This window comes from Octopus bimaculoides, chromosome 11, assembly GCF_046866305.1.
Source record: "Octopus bimaculoides isolate indiv1 chromosome 11, ASM4686630v1, whole genome shotgun sequence".
Classification (NCBI taxonomy): domain Eukaryota; kingdom Metazoa; phylum Mollusca; class Cephalopoda; order Octopoda; family Octopodidae; genus Octopus; species Octopus bimaculoides.
Genome location: NC_142938.1, coordinates 52,363,427 through 52,386,727, shown reverse-complemented (window position 1 = coordinate 52,386,727; position 23,301 = coordinate 52,363,427). Strand labels below are relative to the sequence as shown.

The following is a 23,301-nucleotide window of genomic DNA, read 5'->3' as shown; positions in this document are numbered from 1 at the left end:
GCAAAGGTAAGGTTGAAGAATTTTATGGATAGAGTCTTACAGCTGTTTCTGGGAAGATCCAGTACTTCCCTTCATTGGAGACAGAAAAAATAAAGTTATCTATTATTATATCCATAGGCGGATATTTTTAGTATGAAGTGGTAAAGAGTGTGATGTGCTGAAAAAAGAGAGAACAGTACTTGAAGAGTAGTTTCATTCCAGTGGTAAATATCCGTGTAGAAATTCGTGCAGATTAATCCTTGTGTGAATAATCCTGCACAAATGATTTGTTTCTAGTGATCAAATGTTCATGCTATACATTAGCTCATCCTCCCCATCAAGTCAACATCTGAACAGGTGCACTGTGTACTGTGCATCAGGTGTTGAAGTGGTTGTAGAGCAACACGAGATGAAGTGTTTTGCCCAAGAACGCAATGCACCACCCGGTCAAGGAATTGAAATCATGATCCCTAGATTGTGAGCACAACACCTTAATCTCACTAAGCCATGTGCCCTCACACACACACGTGTATGTATATATATATATATATATATATATATATAAGGATAAGATCGTTATTTAAAAATACCAATCTTATCAGGTGGCCAACATGGGAATAAAAACCTCAGAGGTAATAATTATTTTTGCTAGTTTATTTTGTCTCTTTGTCTTTTCTCCTGGTGCTATATGAACATTTGATGTGGTTTTAGAGTCAAAGTTTTGACTGCTATTTCAAGCATGGTGATATCTCTTAGATACCCTAAATTATAATTTTTATAATAATTATACATATATATATATATATATATATATATATACATAGTCATGGCCAAAAGTTTAGGATGTTTTTTTTTTAAATTAAAATTGTTATGCCCAAGTACAATTTAGGCATTTAATATAAAAATTCTAATTTTCAGACCTATGTTCTAAAGTTTTGTCAATGACTGAATACTGAGACAACATGGGCTTAAATCCATGCCCTAGCTTTACATGGGTAGCGAATGTGGAACATATAGTAATGGCATACTAAGTAATTGAAGTAGTCAGAGTATGCGACACAGTGACCAAACATAAACTAATCATAGGCAACAATGACTTCTGATTAAGCACTTTAGGACTAAGCAAAAGCATCGTTTCTATGCGATCTTCTCGCAAACTATATTGAGGAAAGACCTCATTTTCACAGTTGTTGACTGCAAATTACATGGAGGCTGTGAAGGAATGAAGAGAGAACAAGGCTCTCAGAGTTATGTTTAAAGAGCTAACCATCTTTAGAAGAATTGGTCGTAGCATGCAAGAGAGAAGAATGTGTTGGTTTGAGATATTTGATGTCTGTGAGACTTAGGGGAAGAAGAGCTAAAGAATCCAAGTGGAAGAAACCAATGGAAGAGGGAGATTGCAGAAGTAGGAAGAAATGGTAAAAGCAGATATCAAGATGCTGGATCTTAGAAAGGAGATGATAAGGGACCAGAACAAGAATTAAGATGCAGCAGATAGAGAAGACCCATTGAAGCTATGATGGCATAGTGAAAGACAAATGATGATAGAGATGGTGGTGATGGTGGTGGTGATGATGGCGGTGGTAGTGGTGATGATGATGATGTCAGTTTCAACAGATGCCAGTGATAAACATTTGATGTGAAAAAAGTAGTGGATCTATCACATCTGCCTGGTGTTGCATGTCACATGAATAACCACTTGGGTACCATTTCTATTTTCATTCCCAACTTTTTTTTTCCATATCACTGATTACTATTGTAGAAAACTCTGTGAAACTATGATCTGGATTTATACATATTGTTTACCCTACACACCTCCAAACAAGTGGTGACTAACTCTAATCGCACACAAACACACACACACACACACACACACACACAGGAGCTCACACATAAATATGTATGCATGTATGTATATATAGTCACCTATAGTGTTCACCCTTTAACATTCAGATTACTCTGTTGAATGTAATTCTTATTGACACACATCATTTCAAATTAATCATGCATTATCTTAAAGCTTTAATGATGTGATCGTCTAATTTTAGAATGACATCGGAGGGTAGGTGTGAAAGGTCATAACTGGCTGCTTTGAACATAAAAACAGGTAGAATATTTGGGTCGGATATTGCAGGTTTAAATGTTAAAGGGTTAAATGCAGCATGTATAATATACCAAAGGTTGCAAACAAAGTAACAAAATGAGTCTTAGTTGCCACTGAGTACAATTAAACAAGCAGTCAATGAAGTGTGTGAGGCAGAGGGTGATAATTCCCAAAATCCTTTGCAAGATAAATGTACCATTTGGTCTCTAGTTAGACTAAGAGGCATGGCTGTGTAGTAAGAAGCTTGCTTCCCAACCAAATGGTTCTGGGTTTAGTCCCACTGCATGACACCTTGGGCAAGTGTCCTCTACTATAGCCTTAGGCTGACCAAAGCCTTGTGAGTGGATTTGGTAGTCAGAAACTGAAAGAAGCTGAAAGAAGGCGGCGAGCTGGCAGAAACGTTAGCACACCGGGCGAAATGCTTAGCGGCATTTCGTCTGCCGCTACATTCTGAGTTCAAATTCCGCGGAGGTCGATTTGCCTTTCAACCTTTCGGGGTCGATTAAATAAGTACCAGTTACGCACTGGGGGGGTCGATATAATCGACTCAATCCGTTTGTCTGTCCTTGTTTGTCCCCTCTGTGTGTAGCCCCTTGTGGGTAGTAACGAAATAAGAAACTGAAAGAAACATGTATGTATGTATGTATGTATGTGTGTGTATGTATGTATGTGTGTATGTATGTGTGTGTGTGTCTTTGTGTCTGTGTTAGTCCCCCCCCCCTAATCAATGCTTGACAAGCGCTGTTGGTGTGCTTACATTCCAGTAACTTAGCAGTTCAGTAAAAGAAACCTATACAATAAGTACCAAGCCTTAAAAAAAAATATGTCCTGTAGTCAATTTGTTCGATTGAAAAACCCTTCAAGGTAGCGCCAAATGGCTGAAACAAGCCAAATGGCTGAAACAAGCCAAATGACTGAAACAAGTAAAAGATGGAAAAATTTTAATAAAAATGCTAATTTAGAGATAGACGAAAAAGATTAAGTCGAAAGAAATCCTAAACACAGAAATTACACAAACATTTCAAGTATTTTTGGAGATTTTATGAAATAAAATAAATAATCTACATAGTAATAATCTACCTTAAAATATTCTTAAAATGACTGTAGATAATGAATTTTCAAGCTAAACAAATGAGCAAAATGTTTAAGAATCATTGATAAAAAAAAAAAAAATGAACCTTGCAAGAAGCAATAAAAGGTTTTGACAAGTCTTAATTAATTTCATGGATTTCATGCTGGGCTGAAGGTTAACAAAGAGATATCTCATCCTTTACTTAATAAATAGCTCTTATCTTCTTTTACACAGATAATTAGATAAGATATATACTTGTATCGTACCAAATACATACATATATATATATATATATATATATATATATATATATATATATCATTATCGTCATCATCATTTAACATGTGATATATACACACACAGAAACACATATACATATATATACATAAATACACACACACACACACATATGTATATATATATATATATATATATATATATATATATATATATATATATATATATATATACACGTGTGTATGTGTGTGTGTGTGTATGTGTGCAATTTTTTACTACAGTATTATTTTTTCTATCATGTATTTTTCATAGTGTGTTATGACAGACACACAGATTCACACACACACACACACACACACACACACACACACACACACACACACACACACAGATAGATAATAACAATATACAAACACATATACAAACACATGTGACATATGTCACATATGCTTGTATATTGTTATTTATTGTCCTCTTAGTAAACAAATAAACAAGTAAATTGACACAATACAATGTCTGCAAGCTGATGAATACCACCTATTAATCCCCTCCATTTTCTTATTGCTATATAAATTAATGGTAAAATAACTTTTTACCCGCACTCATTTATTGCACTTGGTAATGTAATTGCCATGCAATGGAAAAGCACTAGTGTAATAATAATCGGGTATTCTTCCAGCAGTATATTGGATAGATATCTCTTAGTGGGTTGGATTCACAACCCCTAACTTTCTTGGATATATTTATATATATATACATCAAGCTTCTTTCAGTTTCTGTCTACCAAATCCATTCACAAGGCTTTGGTCAGCACAAGGCTTTGGTAGAAGACACTTACTCAAGGTGCCATGTAGTGGGACTGAACCCAGAACCATGTGGTTGGGAAGAAAGCTTCTAACTACACAGCCACACCTGAAAAAATAAAACATCAAGGAAATATTGGGTAAATTTAATCAGACACCCTCCCAAATTCTATCGAGGTCAACTTTGCCTTTCATCCTTTCAGGCTCGATAAATTAAGTACCAGTGAAACACTGGGATCAATGTAATCGACTTATCCTCCAACAAATGGCTGCCCTTGTAGCAAAATTTGAAAACCATTATTCGGTCCCATGGCCAATGAGGTAAATCCAAGGCATGGTTATTGCTAGTTGAAAATTATTATTATTATTATTATTATTATTATTATTATTATCATTATTATTAAGGCAGTGAGCTGGCGGAACTGTTAGCATGCCGGGCAAAATGCTTAGAGGTATTTCATCTGTTGCTACGTTCTGAGTTCAAATTCTCCCAAGGTCGACTTTGCCTTTCATCCTTTCAGGGTCAATAAACTAAGTACCAGTTGAGTACTGGGGTTGATGTGATCGACTATCCCCCTCCCCACAAAATCCAGCCTTTGTGCCTATAGTAGAAAGGATTGTTATTATTATTATTATTATTATTATTATTATTATTATTATTATTGAATTGATTTATGTTTGAGTGTGAAATCCTATCTGACACTTGATAAAATATATATTAGTCATTCACTCAAGTTGATTCCCTGCTTCTCTCTCTGTGGTCTTGTGTCTACCTTAATCATCATATTCCTGGAAACCAGATTACCATATGGAAAAAACATACAGCAGGCTGTTTTATATTCAACTTCCCAGGCTACTTATATGTGGAAAGGGGTGAAGTGGGTGTTTATTGTCGATTGTCACTCTTATTTTGCAACTGAAAATATATTTCCCCCTCCTCCTTATCATCATCATCATCATCATTAACCACTCAACCAGTAGTTCAATACTAACAGCTGAGAGAAAAAAACCAGAGGGGAGTATACTGTAATACAAATATGGTAGGCTCTCACATTTGTAATTTTTTTGTTTTTCTTGAACCCTAAGAACAGTTGCCCAGTTTGCATGGTGTATAACTGATTGGGATCAAAACATTTGTCTGAATGGGGAACCAATCTGTTGCTGGATTCAAGGCCAGCAATTTTGAAGGGAGGGCAACAAGTCAATTACATCAACCACAAGGGCATATATTCTGGGTGTGCTAGGTGTGCACTGCACACCCATCGGAAATGGTAAATTTATTATAAATATCAACCTTACTTATTAATTTAATCACAAAATCTTAATGGAAAACTTTTGTTATACCTCTGCATGAAATTTGGTGGCATTGTGTGTGGCAGCACACCCAGTACAACCACCACCATATGCCACTGATCAACCCTTGTACTTGACTGGTACTTTATTTTATCGAGTCGGAAAGAATGAAAGGCTAAGTTGATCTCGGTTAGAATTGAACATTAAAAGCCAGAAGAAATACCATAATGCTTATTTTGTCCAATATGATAACTTCTGCCAACACACCATCTTCATATGTAATATAGGCTTCAGATTTAGGAACAAGGCCAGCAGCTTTGAGTGAGGAGTGAATCAATTACATTGACCCCAGTGCTAGGCTGGTACTTATTTTATCGACCCTGAAAGGATGAAAGGCAAAGTGGACCTCGACAATATTTGAACTCAGAACATATAAACAGATGAAATGCCACTAAACATTTTGCTTGGCGTGCTAACAATTCTGCGAGCTTGCTGCCTTACCTTTATATGTAAGGGAGTTGTAAAATGAACTGAGCATGACAGCGACCATGACTGCGACCATGACCACAAGCAGGACTGTGAGCACAACTGCAAGCAAGAACAAGCGTGTGTATTTGTATGTACATGCATGTGTATATGTATTCTTTTATTCTTTTACTTGTTTCAATCATTTGACTGCAGCCATGCTGGCACACTGCCTTTAGTCAAGCAAACCAATCCCAGGACTTATTCTTTGTAAGCCTAGTGCTTATTCTATCAGTCTCTTTTGCCAAACCAGTAAGCTACGGGGGCGTAAACACACCACCATCGGTTGTCAAGCGATGTTGGGGTGACAAACACAGACACACAAACATTTACACACACACACACACACACACACACACACACACACACACACACACATACAACAGGCTTCTTTCAATTTCCGTCTACCAAATCCACTCAAAAGGCTTTGGTCAGCCCAAGGCTATAGTAGAAGACACTTGCCCAAGGTGCCACGCAGTGGGACTGAACCCAGAACCATGTGGCTGGTAAGCAAGCTACTTACCACACAGCCACTCTTGTGCCTATATGTGTATGTATATGTGTGTGTGTGTGTGTGTGTGTGTGTGTGTGTGTGTGTATACAGACACATACATATATAATACATATACAATGCATGTGTGTGTGTGCTTGTGTGTGTAGGTATATATGTATAGAAAGACTGTCAAAGGGAGAGAGAAAGAAGAAAAAACTAGTGATGCTGATTCTAAAAATATGATAGGACTTTGAGAAATTATTTCCTGCTTGTGGTTTATTCTTGATTCTACCCCTGTTTCCAAGAATGAGAGGATTAACTGGGATACATGGATACATCACTAGAAATGCATAAAGAAGGAGACTCACATTTAACTAATAACTACTTGGATAGCATCAGTCAATCAAAGTTTTTCAACTCTCTCTATAATATTCATGAGACTTGTACTATTTTTGTAATTTGATAAGTAGAACACTGCTCTGGGGCATTTTCCCCTCTGCCACAAGAGTTGTTTGATCTTACTTTCACTAGGCCCACAGTGAATAAAACACAAAATCACTTCCCAATATTGCAGTATTGTCATTGATTAGGTTAGTGACTACCCTGTGATACACATTTACAGAAAGATGGACAAAACCATCTGAAAATTAAATATCCTTGTCACAAGTCCACCACTCACTCCACTTGGCCATCACTCTCACATTTAAAATCTAATGCAGCTTAAACAAAGACCTTTTAAATAGTAAACCAAGGAGTCAAGAGACCAAGATGGTCAGTCACTAGAGACATAGCAATAAAAAGCATATTATCTGAAATATAAATAAATATCATGTATTGAATGAAATGACAATTAGATATGACTGAGAAAATTCTGTCAGTCCTGCACTAATCCACTCCTTGGCAGTGAAGGATAAAAAGATAAACAGCAACAGGGATGATTCCCACTGGAGACTGGAATCAATAACAAATGGAGAAGTTAGAGTCAGCCGTAGTATAGAGCAGTCATTGATGAAACACCAACATCCTCTCTCTCTCTTCTCGACATTTAAACATCTGAGATGAAAAACAGTTGTGGATGGGCAGTTGAGTCATCAGCAAATGTGTAGGAATGAGGTAGAGTTTAAGCAGTTTTAGATAAGAATAAAATAGAGATGATAATAGGGTGCAGAGAGATTCCTTTGTTTGATAAAGGATTTAGTAGTCTCCATCGTAAGACACAAACATAAACAACAATTTCAAAAATAGGCACCAAATGCTCATTTACAGACCCAGGAAAATTGGCAATTACAGTTTTATTAGAAATTTCAGCAAAGCTTATAAAATTACTTTTGGCAGGTTTTCTACTTGTATGTTTTTATCAATGAAAATTATCAGTAGATAATATTTTTTCTTTTTTTTTTGTCCTTCATTTCTGCCATAAACTGAGAAATTAGTTATATAGTAAGAACTCTGTCAATGAGTAGTAATGCCATAGTGACTCAGTTCTCAACTTGAGTTTCTAACTTGAGATATCTCTATCACAGAACACATTCATGCACACACACACACACACACACAAACTCTCTCTCTCTCTCTAATACCAATTACTTATCATTAATCAAACAGAAATATTCTGTGTTGCGTCCAAGCAGATGAAGCAGAAGACTTGACTTCATTATGTTCCTAAACTCAACGCCAACAGGGAAAACAGCAAATCTAATAACAAATGCTTGATGACTCTCACGGACATCAAAACAAAATATCAAATTAGTTAAATTGCCAATATATTATAAATGAGGAGCAGCTGATTGACAACATTTTATTTTGTAGCCAATAACAATAGCAGCAGTGTTGTTTGTTACAGACTTCTCAGGGACCATTCAATGATTCACCCCACTTCTTACAGTCAATGATTAAGGAGTGTCTATGAACTTGATGTATCACCAGAGACTTCCATTCTAAAACAACAGTTTTACTGTTTTCTTGCTGTCTTTTATAGCATTTACTCTTTTACTCTTTTTTAGTCTTTTACTTGTTTCAGTCATTTGACTGCGGCCGTGCTGGAGCACCGCCTTTAGTCGAACAAATCGACCCCAGGACTTATTCTTTGTAAGCCTAGTACTAGGTTACACGGACGTAAACACACCAGCATCGGTTGTCAAGTGATGTTGAGGGACAAACACAGACACAAACATATACACGCACACGCACACACACACACACACACACACACACATATATATATATATATATATATATATATATACATACATATATACGATGGGTTTCTTTCAGTTTCTGTCTACCAAATCCACTCACAAGGCTTTGGTCAGCCCAAGGCTATAGTAGAAGACACTTGCCCAAGGTCCCACGCAGTGAGACTGAACCCAGAACCATGTGGTTGGTAAGCAAGCTACTTACCACACAGCCACTCCTGCACCTATAAACATTTACCAATAAACACTGGCAAAAGATATCTACAAATAAAGGTTGTATCAAAAATAATCCAAATGTGGGCATAAGTTTATTAAGTGACGTAGGTTGTTCAAATAGCATAGCTTGGTAAAATAACTCATCCTTCATTGTAACTCTTCCTTATTTTCCTCTTCATTGCAGGCAAATAATAAGTTTGAAGCAGAAGTAATGTGTTGACATTGAGTTTTTAATGAAGGAGGGGTGTGCAGATTGTCTAACATCAACAGGAAAGATTGTTTAGAAAGATAACAGTATCAACAAGAGCGATGTGCAGAGATGGATGAAGATTAAATAAAGAGAAACCAGCAATGAAGACAAACCATGCAGTTGGAGACCATGAACTTTGCAATCACAAACATGAATAGCCAGCATGTAAATAAACTGGTCCATGTAGATGTATAACTCACAATTCATGAGCTTGATGCATCACTTAACTGAGGTTGTAATGCATTACAGAAGACAGTGAAAAAGTTTAGGTATTGGCAAATGTGTGCAAAGCGGGTACCTCAGCAGTTGATACTTGATTTGAAGGAGAGAAGGGTGGAAGCTTGTTCTAATTTGCTGAAAGCATTTGAAACCAATGAAGACAAGTTTATTTCTGATCAGGTGACAGGGAAGGCTCAGTCCTTGGAATGGCATCACACCTCATTTTCAAGGCCTAAGAAGTTTAAAGGGCACAGATCTGCACAGAAAGTCAAGGAGGTTATTTTATGGAATGACAAAAGCATCATTCTCCTTGAATTTCCGGAATGTAGCCATGGCATGAACAGTGAGTGGTATACTGAGACACTGAAAAAGCTTAGAGAAGCCATTAAGAGGAAGGGATCAAACAAGAATCTGGAAAAGACCCATATTTATAACAACATAGATCTTTGGTTACAAATCAGGCATTCAGCACACTGGACTGGTCAGTGGTCCCCACCATCCATTGTACATCCTGATCTGGGGCCATCTGACTTCTGCCTGTTCAGTCTAATAAAGGACAGTCTTCAGGAACAATGATTTGTTCTGTGAAAAAATGGGTGTAACAGTGCACACCTGAATTTATTCAAAGAAGATTCTAGAATTGGATTCAATGATAGAGCAAATACACCCTTTGGGACAAAGTCTATGTTGCATAGTACCTTTGTATGGAGGAAGAGTCACTCTATCAACATGTGCAGTTTGAATGACCAATGTCAGTTAATGATTAAAGAAATGTCCACTTTGGCATTACTTTTGGTATAACACTTGTATGTATATATCTATCTATCAATCTATATAAAAATATATGTATATATACATACATATATATATATATACACACACACATTATATATGTATTTGTGTGTGTGTTCACACGCATATATATGAGGGAGTGCTAAAAAGTTCCTGGTTTTTGGGATCAATTAATTATGATTCTATTCAACATATTTACCTCTCTCACTTATTGCAGCAGTCCTCCAGTTTTTCTAAGCCCTGTAAAGGAACTCAGAAGTTTGGGCCTCTAACCAGGCCTTTCACTATACCCTTAAAGCCTTTTTAGCAGCTCCTCATATATATATATATACATAATATGGGTGGTTTGCTCACAGGTGATCTAAACAACTAGGTATGCTGGGTAAGTGCTGTAATGTATTACCAGGGCTCCAAGCTCATAGACAAGATGGGAGTTATGGAACCATTGTAGATTCTGATATAGCGGATATGTATTTGTTAAAGAGGACAACAAATGCTAAGGCAAATATCTCAAGTCATATACATTATTATTATTAAAAAATTTTAAGTCTTACAGCTGTTTCTGGGATATCTTAAAATATGGGATATCCCATTATTGGAGACAAATAGGGAAAATGTGAAGGGTATAAATTAAGGAAGCAATGAAATAAAGGGCTGGAGAAAAAAAGAAATAAAGAAATGAAGAAAAAAGAAGCATAAAAGCTCACAGTTCAACTTTCTTTAATCTATACCCTTCACATTTTCCCTATTTTTCTCCAATGATGGGATATCCCACATTTTGAGATATCCCCAAAACAGCTGTAAAACTTTAAATTTTTTGATAATAATAACGTATATGACTTGAGATGTTTGCTGTAGCATTTGTATTGTCCTCTTTAACAAATATATATATATATGGGAAGAGACAGACAAACTAGAAGCTTCTACACAATTTCCATCTTACAAAATACCACTGACAAGGTACTGAGCAACCTGAAGCTATGGCAAAAGTCAGTTGCTGAAGGTGTCACACAATGGGATTGAACCTGGAGCCCTGAGGTTGTGAAAGCTAATGTTTCAACCACATGCTCTACAGGGAAAAGGAGAATCACTAAAACCACTAAGACAAATTAATATTTTCTGTTGCTGGAATACAAAGGAAATATATAGCTTAATAATCTGAAACAAAAACATTCCCCCTTGCATAAGGTTTCAATTGAAATCCTACATTACAAAAATTGCAATATGTTGCAATCTTCAATGTATGTTGCTTACTAAATCTGTTATGAAATGAAAACTTGATGCTAATTTCTGTTAATCAGCTATTTTTAGTATTTCATTTCCATTCTTTTATAAACCTTTCACTGGAACCAATTACTGTTAATTAAGTATGAAAAGGAAAAGAAACCAAGTTTAATAAATTTCCCAGAAAATATTAATTCAGTTTATCGTATGCAGCAAATGCAACCAAATACAGATTTTTGACTCAAGTTACAGGAAAAACTGAGAAAAATAACATGAGCAACAATGAGAAATGTATACCAAATGACAATAATAATGTTTAATTATATAAAATATAACTGTAAGGCCATGAATAATACAATAATTACAATCAACAGTTTCAGTGATGAATATAATCACATTTGCCACTTATGTATTTCAAAGATTAGACATAGCAGTGTGGTAATGAAAGTCTCCTCATCTCAACTATGGGGTTCCATGTTAGGTTGTACTGCATGGTCTCTTGGACATGTGCATTCAGCTGTAACCTATGCTGACCAATTCTTTGTGAGGCCAATTGAGTAGATGGAAGCGTGCAGAGAATTATCATGTGTGTACATGCACACACATTCACATATCTTTTTTTTCCTTTTATCATTTGCTTATTTCAGTCATTAGACTGCAGCTATGCTGGGTTACTGCCTTGAAGAATTTTTAGTCGAATGATTAGACCCTAGTACTTATATATATATATATATATATCATCATCATCATCATCATCATCATCGTTTAACGTCCGCTTTCCATGCTAGCATGGGTTGGACGATTTGACTGAGGACTGGTGAAACCGGATGGCAACACCAGGCTCCAGTCTGATTTGGCAGAGTTTCTACAGCTGGATGCCCTTCCTAACGCCAACCACTCAGAGAGTGTAGTGGGTGCTTTTACGTGTCACCCACACGAAAACGGCCACACTCGAAATGGTGTCTTTTATGTGCCACCTGCACAAGCCAGTCCAGGGGCACTGGCAACGATCTCGCTCGAAAATCCTACAGGAGCCAGTCAGGCGGTACTGGCAACGGCCACGCTCAAAATGGTGCATCTCATGTGCCACCCGCACAAGAACCAGTCCAGGGGCACTGGCAACGATCTTACTTGGCTTGCCGGGTCTTCTCACGCACAGCACATTTCCAAAGGTCTCGGTCAGTAGTCATCGCCTCGGTGTGGCCCAATGTACGAAGGTCTTGCCTCACCACCTCAGCCCAGGTCTTCCTGGGCCTACCTCTTAGGGTGTGGCACTTTTTCACGCAGCTATCCTCCTCCATTCTCACCACATGTCCATACCAGCGCAATCGTTTCTCTTGCACGCCACAACTGATACTTCTAATGTTCAGCTTTTCTCTCAAGATACTTACACTCTGACGGGTATTCACATTGACATTACACATCCAACGGAGCATACTGGCTTCATTCCTTGCGAGCTTACGTATGTCCTCAGCAGTTACAGCCCATGTTTCACTGCCATGTAGCATGGTTGTTCGTACGCATGCGTCATACAGTCTGCCTTTTACTCTGAGTGAGAGTCCCTTTGTCGCCAGCAGGGGTAAGAGCTCTCTAAACTTTGCCCAGGCTATTCTTATTCTAGCAGCTACACTTTCAGCGCACCCACCCCCACTACTAACTTGGTCGCCCAGATAGCGGAAGCTATCGACTGCCTCTAGTTTTTCACCCTGGAATGAGATAGAAGTTGTTTCCTGTTTGTTTACAGTCTTTATTGCACCTGAACATCTGCCACAAACAAAAACTAACTTGCTAGTTAACCTGCCTTTGATGTTGCTGCACCTCTTATGTGTCCATAGCTTGCACCGGGTACATCTTATAGAGTTACTACCTACTCCTTTTCTACATACTGAGCAGGGCCATCTACCTGAAGGGGTTTGTGTTTTATCTACCTTCCTACTTATTAGGATTTTGGTTTTAGCTAGGTTGACTCTAAGGCCCTTCAATTCTAGACCTTGCTTCCACACCTGAAACTTCTCCTCTAGTTCTGATAGTGACTCCGCAATTAGGGCAAGGTCATCAGCATAGAGGAGCTCCCAGGGGCAACCTGTCTTGAACTCCTCTGTGATTGCCTGGAGGACTATGGTAAATAAGAGGGGGCTGAGGACGGAACCTTGGTGGACCCCTACCTCTACCCGGAATTCATTGCTGTACTCATTTCCAACCCTCACCTTACTGGCAGCATCTCTGTACATGGCTCGCACAGCTCTCACTAACCATTCTTCTATCCCAAGTTTCCTCATTGACCACCAGATAAGGGATCGGGGGACCCTGTCAAAGGCTTTCTCCATGTCAACGAAAGCCAGGTACAAAGGTTTATCCTTAGCTAGGTATTTCTCCTGCAACTGTCTCACTAGAAATAAGGCATCAGTAGTGCTTTTACCTGGCACGAACCCAAACTGCATCTCATCTAAATTGATTCACTCCCTAATTAGTTGGGCTATGACCCTCTCTGTAACTTTCATAACCTGATCTAACAGCTTGATGCCTCTGTAATTATTTGTATCTAAAGCGTCACCTTTACCTTTGTAGCAGTTGACTATGATGCTGCTACACCAGTCATTGGGTATGACTCCTTCGTGTATCACCTGGTTCGTAATACGGGTGACTAGGCTATAGCCAACACTGCCAGATATTTTGAGCATCTCTGCAGTGATTCCTGATGGGCCGGGGGCTTTCCCGGTCTTCAATTGCTTTATCTACCCTGGTACTATCAACTCGGATAGCTGGCCCCTCTATTGGGTCGACATACGGCAGGCTCTCTTTCTCCCATTCATTCTCTTTATTAAGCAATCTATCGTAGTGGCATCTCCAGACCTCTTTCTTTGCATCCTCATTTAATGCAAGCGTACCATCATCCATGCGAACACATTTCTCTCCTACAACATCACTATTCTCTCTCCTACACTGTCTTGCAACACGAAATACCTCGAGTCTTTGGTCCTCACAGCGCAGAACATTGGCAAATCTTTCCTTATCTGCTTCCCCTCTGGCTAAATAAACCTGTCGCCTAGCCTCCCTTCTGGCACATTGGTACAATTCCCTGCTACCACCGTTCTTCCAGTCCTTCCAAGCCTGTTTATTTTGTCTAATAGCCCTGTCTACCTCCTTGTTCCACCACCACATTACTCTGGGTCGGGAGGGGACCTTACACCACCCACAAATCTGGTCGGTGGCTTTCAACAGGTTGTCCCGCAGAAATCTCCAATTGTCTTCCACGTTGTATGATGCTATATCCCCTTCTATATATATATATATATATATATATATATATATATATATATATATATATATATATATATATATATACATATATATATGTATGTATGTATGTACATATGTATGTATGTATTTACAGATAGACAGACAGATGAATTGGACACAGGTTGGACAGTTCAACAGGAGCTGGCAAGCCAGATATATATATGTGTGTGTGTGTGTATATATACATATATATACATGCATACATATGTGCATGTATGTATGTCCATGTTTGTGTTTATGTCTACACCAGTCATTTTTTTTCTTTTTTTGTAATTTAGTGATTTAATAAATTAAAAATCAATAAAATAAGTACCAAATTGACAAAGTACAAGAGTCGATGTACTCAACTAAAACCCTTGGAGGCATTGCTCCAGTTTGGCCATAATCTGATGACTAAAATCAGTAAAACAATAAGAAAACATGCATCATTGATGGAATTATGAACAGGCAAAAGTAAAACTAGAGTTTTACAATATTATTACTATAATATTATATCACTATTGCATTATTATTATATTATTGTATCATTATTATACTGATTTCAAATTTTGGCACAAGGCCAGCAATTTCAGGGGAGGGGTAAGACAAATACATCAACCCCCAGTGCTCAACTATTACTTATTTTATCGATCTCAAAGTCAACCCTGACAGAATTTGAACTCAGAATGCACAGACAGACAAAATGCTGCTAAGCATTTTGCCTAATGTGCTAACAATTCTGCTAGCTTGCCACCTTATTATATCATTATTATATTAAAACTATATTATAGCATATTCTGTTGTGTCTGGGGAGAGTCATTTTCTTATTGTGCCTTAAAATTTAACACACTCACCGGTAAAATTTCTACTTATTTTTCTTTTTATTTTCCTAAAATTTCCGTTGCGTCTTGCAACCTTATCAATAGTCTTGACTATTTTAAGGCACAATAAGAAAACACACGAAATCACATAAAAAATCTGGCAAACCAAATCCAAAAACGAAATATATTATAGCAGTTTTACAGTCAATAAATAGGTAAATTGTAAGATTTATCAAAATAGTGGAAATATTACAAATTTATGAATAGTGAAAATATCACATCAGTATCTCAACATTTATAATTATTTTATTGATTCATTGAGAAGGGATTTAATTCCAATGGGATTAAAAATACTCCAGAGTGGTCATTGTAATCTTGTCTTTCTTCACAACAAAAATAACCACAAGCACCACTTATATTAGGAAATCACCACTGTACCACTACTCCCACTCCTAAACATGAATCACCCTCAGCAGACACCCACACAGTTGCTCCAAATGCTAAGCCTTACTAGTGTAGGGCCAGCATCCTGAAGACCAGACCTCCTCTTCAACCTCCAGCAGTCGATGAAACTCTACAAGGCTCATGTGAAATTCACATCCAGAACAGTGCTTCTGCTACTGCTACTACTGTTGCTATGCACACAAACATACTGGACTACATCCAGAGAAGGACCACTTAACTGACATTTGATCACTAACCGACACATTCCAGCCTCTGACCCACAGGCTTGTTGTCTTTTCTCTCTATCTTTTATATTGCTATACTATTGGCCCCTATTCCTCAGATCTTGTACCTGCTCCAATTAGGCACCTCCAACCCACTTGGCTCTCCACCACTTGTCACCTCTTAAACCACTATACTCAAATCCTTCATCCATCCCTCTGGAATCACTTTCCCGCTCATCTCTTTCCTGCAGCTGTTGACCTACAGTAATTTAAACAAAACATAAATGGCATCAAGCTCAACCATCTTGGAGGATCTACAAAAGTCATGGGCCTCCCTTACTAATCCTTCCTTCACACTCAGCAACTTAAAATATAAATGTTATTTGTATTATTCTTTGTGGTAAATTCTTTAAAAACTCCTGAGTCATGGCTTCCTGCACATCATTTTAAAATTCTAGAAATTCTGCTATTATTAGTGAATCAAGCCAATGTTTATATATATGCTCTGTGTGTGTGCATGTGTGCATGCACACGTGTAAATTTGAGAATTATTTTGTCTCTTCAAGCACGTGTAACATTCCTTCATTGGACACTAAACTCCGCTTGCAAAGACATGATGAGGCAAGTGAAATCGAAATGGAACTAAATTTAGGAACACTAAACTCGGCTTGCGTAGACCTGTTGGGACAAGCGAAATTGTGTTGGCACCTAGCACTGTCCGAGCGCGATCGTTGCCAGAGCAGCTGTCTGGCTTCCGTGCCGGTGGCATGTAAATAGCACCAGCGTGATCGTTACCAACGTCGCTTTCCTGGCACTTGTGAGATCTTTCCTGGCACAACGAGATCGTTGCCAGTGCCGATGGACTGGCTCCTGTGCAGGTGGCACGTAAAATACACCATTTCAAGCATGGCCGTTGCCAGTACCGCCTGACTGGCCCTCGTGCCGGTGGCACGTAAAAGCACCCACTACACTCTCAGAGTGGTTGGCGTTAGGAAGGGCATCCAGCTGTAGAAACTCTGCCAAATCGGATTGGAGCCTGGTGTCACCTCCTGGTCCACCAGTCCTCAGTCAAATCGTCCAACCCATGCTAGCATGGAAAGCAGATGTTAAACGACAATGATGATGATGATGATGATGATGATGATGATATGTCATCCAGAGAAGAGTCAATGGTTAAGTGTTAACATAATTAATGTATAGGCTGTTAAAAATTAACGAGAAATAATTATGCACTGAGGAAGCAAACAAGCAATGTAAGTCAATGACAAATTATTTTAATTATTTCAGCAAGTAAGAGAGATAACTTGGCACTCAGTTTGCCATCCTGATCCCACAAAAAAAAAAAAAAAAAACAATCATCATAAATAGTATTTTCCTCACTAGGTAGTTATTTCAGATGAAAAAAACGTGTTTTAGTGATTAGGGTATTTAGCTCAATTCCTGAGTGACGCACTATGAATTCAATTCCTGAGTGATGCACTATGAATTCAATTCCTGGTGATGCACTATGTCCTTGAGCAAGACACTTTATTTCATGTTGCTCCAATTCACTCGGCTGGCAAAAGTGAGTCGTGCATGTATTTCAAAGGGCTAACCTTGTTGCATTTTGTGTCACGCTGAATTTTTCTGAAAACTATGCTAAGGGTATGCATGTCTGGAGTGCTCAGCCAGTTGCATGTTAATTTCATGCGCAGGCTGTTCTGTTGATCACAATCAACTGGAACCTTTGCTGTCATAACCAACAGAGTGTCAGTTAAGTTAATTATTTAAAGAAAACATATTTAATACTATGTATCAGTCAGTGAAGGTACATGGCTCAGTGGTTAGAGCATCAGGCTCACAATCATGAGGTAGTGAGGTTGATTCCCAGGCCGGGCTGTGCATTGTGTTTTTGAACAAGACACTTTATTTCATGTTGCTCCGCCTCAATCAGATGTAGAAATGAGTTGCAATGTCACTGGTGCCAAGCTGTATTGGCCTTTGCTTTTCTTTTGGATAACATCGGTGGCGTGGAGAGGGAAGGCTTGTATGCATGGTCTTCTATAAACAACCTCGTCCACATTTGTGCCTCAGAAGGGAACTTTCTAGGCGCAACCCCATGGGCATTCATGACCAAAGGGGTTCTACCTCTAATCAATCAGAGTGGTGTCCCCCAGACACCACTACATCTATTACAAATCATAGAATTCCTCATCTTGGAAAATACTGAATTGTAATGTATTTAATGTTTTCTGTTTTCATTATGTTAAATGTGGTTTGCTATCTTATGTTTTAATGTGTCAGATTTTAAATGATCAATTGATTGCTATTTTTTCGCTATATTTTAACTTCTGAATTTTTGGTCAAACAGGACTTTTATGACCCTGCTTGAATCATTGCTCTTTCTTATAGAAATCAGTCACATGAGACATGTGGCAATTCCATCCACCATTTAGCAACAAAGAATGAACAAAATCAAACAAAAAAAAAACAGTGCTCTTTGCCCCCCTCCCCCCCCCCCCCCAAAAAAAAAACACAAAATGATAGTGAAGGAAGCTTTTAATTTTTGATTTAACAATCCATCAGCTTAACCTCTCAGCCACTGCACCTCTTTAAAAGAAATGAAGAAAGAAAATGAGCCAAAAATGTAGCAAACTGGCACCATGCCACACACATCTGATAGCAACCAGCCATAACTTGTTATTTATTAGTATTTGCTTATCATTACGTGTATTTTCTGTTTTTCAGCCAATATTTCACACGAAGGATAACAGTTGTATCAATACAAAACATGGATCAACTGTGAAGAGGAATAATAAGAACAATCACCTCACTTTTACAACATCAGCTGATGCTGTACAAGTGTCAGTCTCTCCTCCCAATAGACTTTACTATCTGCATCCCAGCAGAGGATGAAGCTATTTCCAATGTTATTTGTAAATACACACATATAAGTATGTGCATATGCATACACATATAAATATTTTATGTCTATACTCATATGTATCAATGTATGTGTGTGAGAAAGTAAAACTATAGTTATTGTTTGATTATAACTGAAACTAAGTACATGGCTTAGTGGTCAGGGTGTTTGGTTCATGATTGTAAAGGTCATGAGATCAATTGTGAATGGCACATTGTGTCCTTGAGCAAGACACTTTATTTAGTGTTGCTCCACTCCACTCAGCTGGCAAAAGTGTACCTGTATTTCAAAGAGGTCAATCTTGTCATATTCTCCCTGAGAACTATGTAAAGTGAAGGTGTGTCTGTGACATGCTCAGCCAGATGCACATTAATTTCCTGAGCAGGCTGTTCTGTTGATCAGATCAACTGAAACTCTCATCATTGTAACTGACAGAGTACCAGATCTTTCTTTCTTCATTTGTCTTCCTTTTATAACTGAAACTTTTTGGTGACAAGACATGGGGTCGTTTGTTAAGTCGCCTAACACTTCTTGATCCAGTATAGCCCTTCACTTTTGCTTGCTAGTATCCCTTGCTTGTTTGGCCAAAAATTAATATCCACTAACTCTGACATATTTCCTAATAGTCTCATTTAACTCTGTGACTGTTTTTAATGTTTTAATCAGTGGAAATAATCAAACACATGTTGTTAGGGGTTTTTAGGCTGCAGTATTGCATCCAAAAGAATCATTCTTTAACTTTACATCACTCCTGCTGCTTACAGAAATGAGCTGTTAGTCTCATTTGGTACTTATTCACAGATGCATGAGCAGGAGCAGTGAAGAGCAAAATGCCAGATAACAGAGAAGCACGAGTGATGAGATATGAAACATTAACTTTTTAGTTGACAGTGCAACATGTCTATTCAGCCAGCTACATTTCAAGGAATAGTTAACTATTAGTCCAGCAATAAATAGCTTCAGGAATAAAGAGAGGGCAGGAGAAACAAACAGAAAGAGAGAAAAGGAGAATGAAAATTAATCTAAAAGAGACTTTATGGAATGCCAATAAGATCAATTGTTATAAAGAGAAGCTAACATTTCAGCCATGTTGCCTTTCAAAAGAAACTAGAACAAGATGAAGAAGTTGTCTTGGCAGTTGATATTTGCTGCTGACCACTAAGACACCAACTCTTTCTCCTTGTCTATTTTCCATTGAAGGAACCCTTAACTTTTTACTTCTACCAATTTCCTCAAATTTTGGATTTGACCCAAAGAAATTTCAAGCTAAAGTCATTCTTTGCTCAGTTAACAAATGCTGATTAATGGTCGTAATTAAAATCAAGGAACCCCAAATTAAAACCATATCCAGCATTCTCCTAACTAGTGAAGAAACTGTGCTAATGCCACTACAACTTTAAATTGTATTCCATTCCACTAACATATCTGTTGTTGGCACTCCGTCGCTTACAACGTCGAGGGTTCCAGTCGATCCAATCAACGGAACAGCCTGCTCGTGAAATTAACGTGCAAGTGGCTGAGCACTCCACAGACACGTGTACCCTTAACGTAGTTCTCGGGGATATTCAGTGTGACACAGTGTGACAAGGCTGGCCCTTTGAATTACAGGCACAACAGAAACAGGAAGTAAGAGTGAGAGAAAGTTGTGGTGAAAGAGTACAGCAGGGTTCGCCACCATCCCCTGCCAGAGCCTCATGGGGCTTTAGGTGTTTTCGCTCAATAAACACTCACAACGCCCGGACTGGGAATCGAAACCGCAATCCTATGACCGCGAGTCCGCTGCCCTAACCACTGGGCCATTGCGCCTCCACACTAACATATCTACACCAAGAGTAATTAAAAACAGAAGCAGAGAAATTAACACACAACTGCAGATTCGGTTGTTGCAGTAGGAGTAAATATATATATAGCTTCTAGTTACGGTCGAAACAGTGGTTAGCAATTGAACAAGAAAGACTACATAAAGCTAAATGGACACGCCAACAAAACAGATAATCTCTCTATATCCATAAATATGGCCAAGCTTACAGAGGTGATAATATTTGTATATCCACTAACACTATGGTCAAACCAATAGAAAATTGTAATCTCCACAATTATTCAGCACCAGTCTGAACAAGATGATAAAAATTGATTTATAAATACATACACACATGCATATACATACATACATACATACATATGTACGTACGTACATGTGTACTGTGTGTGTGGTGGTGGTGGTGGTGGTGTGTGTGTGTGTGTGTGTGTGTGTGTGTGTATGTGTGTGTGAACAATATGATTTAGCCAATAACCTTGATGTATATTCAAATAGCACTTCATCATTTACACAAATGGCATGTGAGAAAATTCCACATTTTATCAATGTTCTTATTTCTATTTTACTGTAGAAATTTATAAACCTTCAAAACATTGCTCTATCATATTTAAAGATTTCAGTTATGTCTTCAGTGTCAGTGGATAGTTAAGACTGTAAAAACACAAAAACTAGTTTCATAATATTTGCTTGTGCATGAGTTGGGAATTGAACCCAAGCAGTTTACTTGGCAGGTGAGCATTCTATCAATGAACCACTGTTAAAGATTTCAGATGTGTCTCTGATTTCGCTGTGTAATTAATTGTTGAAAGTGAAACATTCACAATTATAGTTTCTAAAGCTCTGTGGACCATTAAAACAGATACCAGGATCACAAGGACAAATGCCATTCCGTAAATGTCCAAACAGACACCCAGCCAGCCTCCTCCAAACCACAAAAGAAAAGGTCAATCATCATAAATATAGTATTTTCCTCACTGAGTAATTATTGCAGGTGAAGGCAGTGGTTTAGTGATTTGGGTATTCGGCTCACAATCCTAAGGTCACTTTGCTGTGCTCTTGAGTGAGACACTTTATTTCATATTACTCAAGTCCACTCAGCTGGCAAAAGTGAGTAGTACCTGTATTTCAAAGGGCCAGCCTCATCGCATTCTGTGTCAGGCTGAATTTCTCTGTGAACTATGTAAAGGGTACACAAGGACAAATGCCATTCCTCGGATGCCCAAACAAGTAATTGTTCTGAAAAATTTAGCAACCTCCTCTGCCTATGAATAATTCCAGCTGTTTTCCTTTGTATCAAAGATATTCATATTAATTGAAGAAGTTTTCAAACAAAGTGAAAATGCTAATCAAGAATTGAACCCTTCACTGATAGATTTATAATTCTGGCTTCTGGCTGCTGAGCCACTTTCATATATGTTCAGAGGATGAAAATTAATTCTGACCAAATAAAAAATCAGCATAAACAACTCTAAGTGATTACTAATATCCTCTTAGGAAATACACACAGGCTTAGAGAATATTTAGCTTAAAAAAATATAGCTGAACATATTAAGCCATTTAATCATTAACCCCCACCACTCCCTGTTGCTGCCACAGTAAGATAATTCATTTAAAAAAGAAACCCATTTTGAAATTAAGAATTAACAGATTATAAATGCAGCTGATTTTCCTGATTACATGTTCTGGTTTTCCTTACTGCAAAGAATTTCAGAATTGTATTTAACAAGGAAAGAACTCATCTTCAGTTGGTTCATGAAGGATTCTTTTGAAATATTAAAACAAAGAGACAAAACGAAAAAAAGAAAATATCCAAGAGATATCGGTGGAGATTATTACGTCAAATCAGACAAAACTAGAAAAACTGTGTGGAGTGTATGAAGTGTTTGATGTGAAGGAGACCCAAGCATTTATGAAGTAGCTCTCTCTATAAAAACAGATTGCTAGCAACAATAGAGTAGCAAGTCTCTGAAAATATGGCATGTATATGAACTATGTGTGTGTGTGTATGCATGTGCGTACATGTGTATATCTATATGCGCATGCACAGTCGTATGTGCATGCACGTGTGTGTATGCATGTGTATACATATGTGTGTGTATGCATGTGTGTATGCATGTGTATACATGTGTGTGTGTGTGTGTATTCTGTAGAAATTTCAGGTTAAACACATCCAGTGTAACTGTACTCCAAACTTTCCAAGAACATTGAAAGCCACAATATATAGCATTTATTTGCATTGAGCACTGCACACACACACACACACACACACACACACACACACAATAAGCCAGGAATAAACTCCAAATGAGTAAAGCGCACAATGCAATTTCTCCAAAATTATTAATCATACAAACGCTCTTGTCAATGGCATCAATCTAACTCCAGTTCTCTTACAATTAAGAAATTACTA

At 37.9% G+C, this 23,301-nt stretch overlaps 1 protein-coding gene and 1 non-coding gene across 3 annotated transcripts in view; one reads left to right on the top strand and one right to left on the bottom strand.

The window, feature by feature from the left end:
- Nucleotides 1-23,301, bottom strand: part of LOC106873920 (unconventional myosin heavy chain 6) — a 543,260-nt gene that overhangs the window by 491,829 nt on the left and 28,130 nt on the right. The window lies entirely within an intron of this gene.
- Nucleotides 4,489-4,630, top strand: LOC149133331 (U4 spliceosomal RNA). The gene has a single exon (XR_016243783.1). It is a non-coding gene; the product is annotated as a U4 spliceosomal RNA (small nuclear RNA).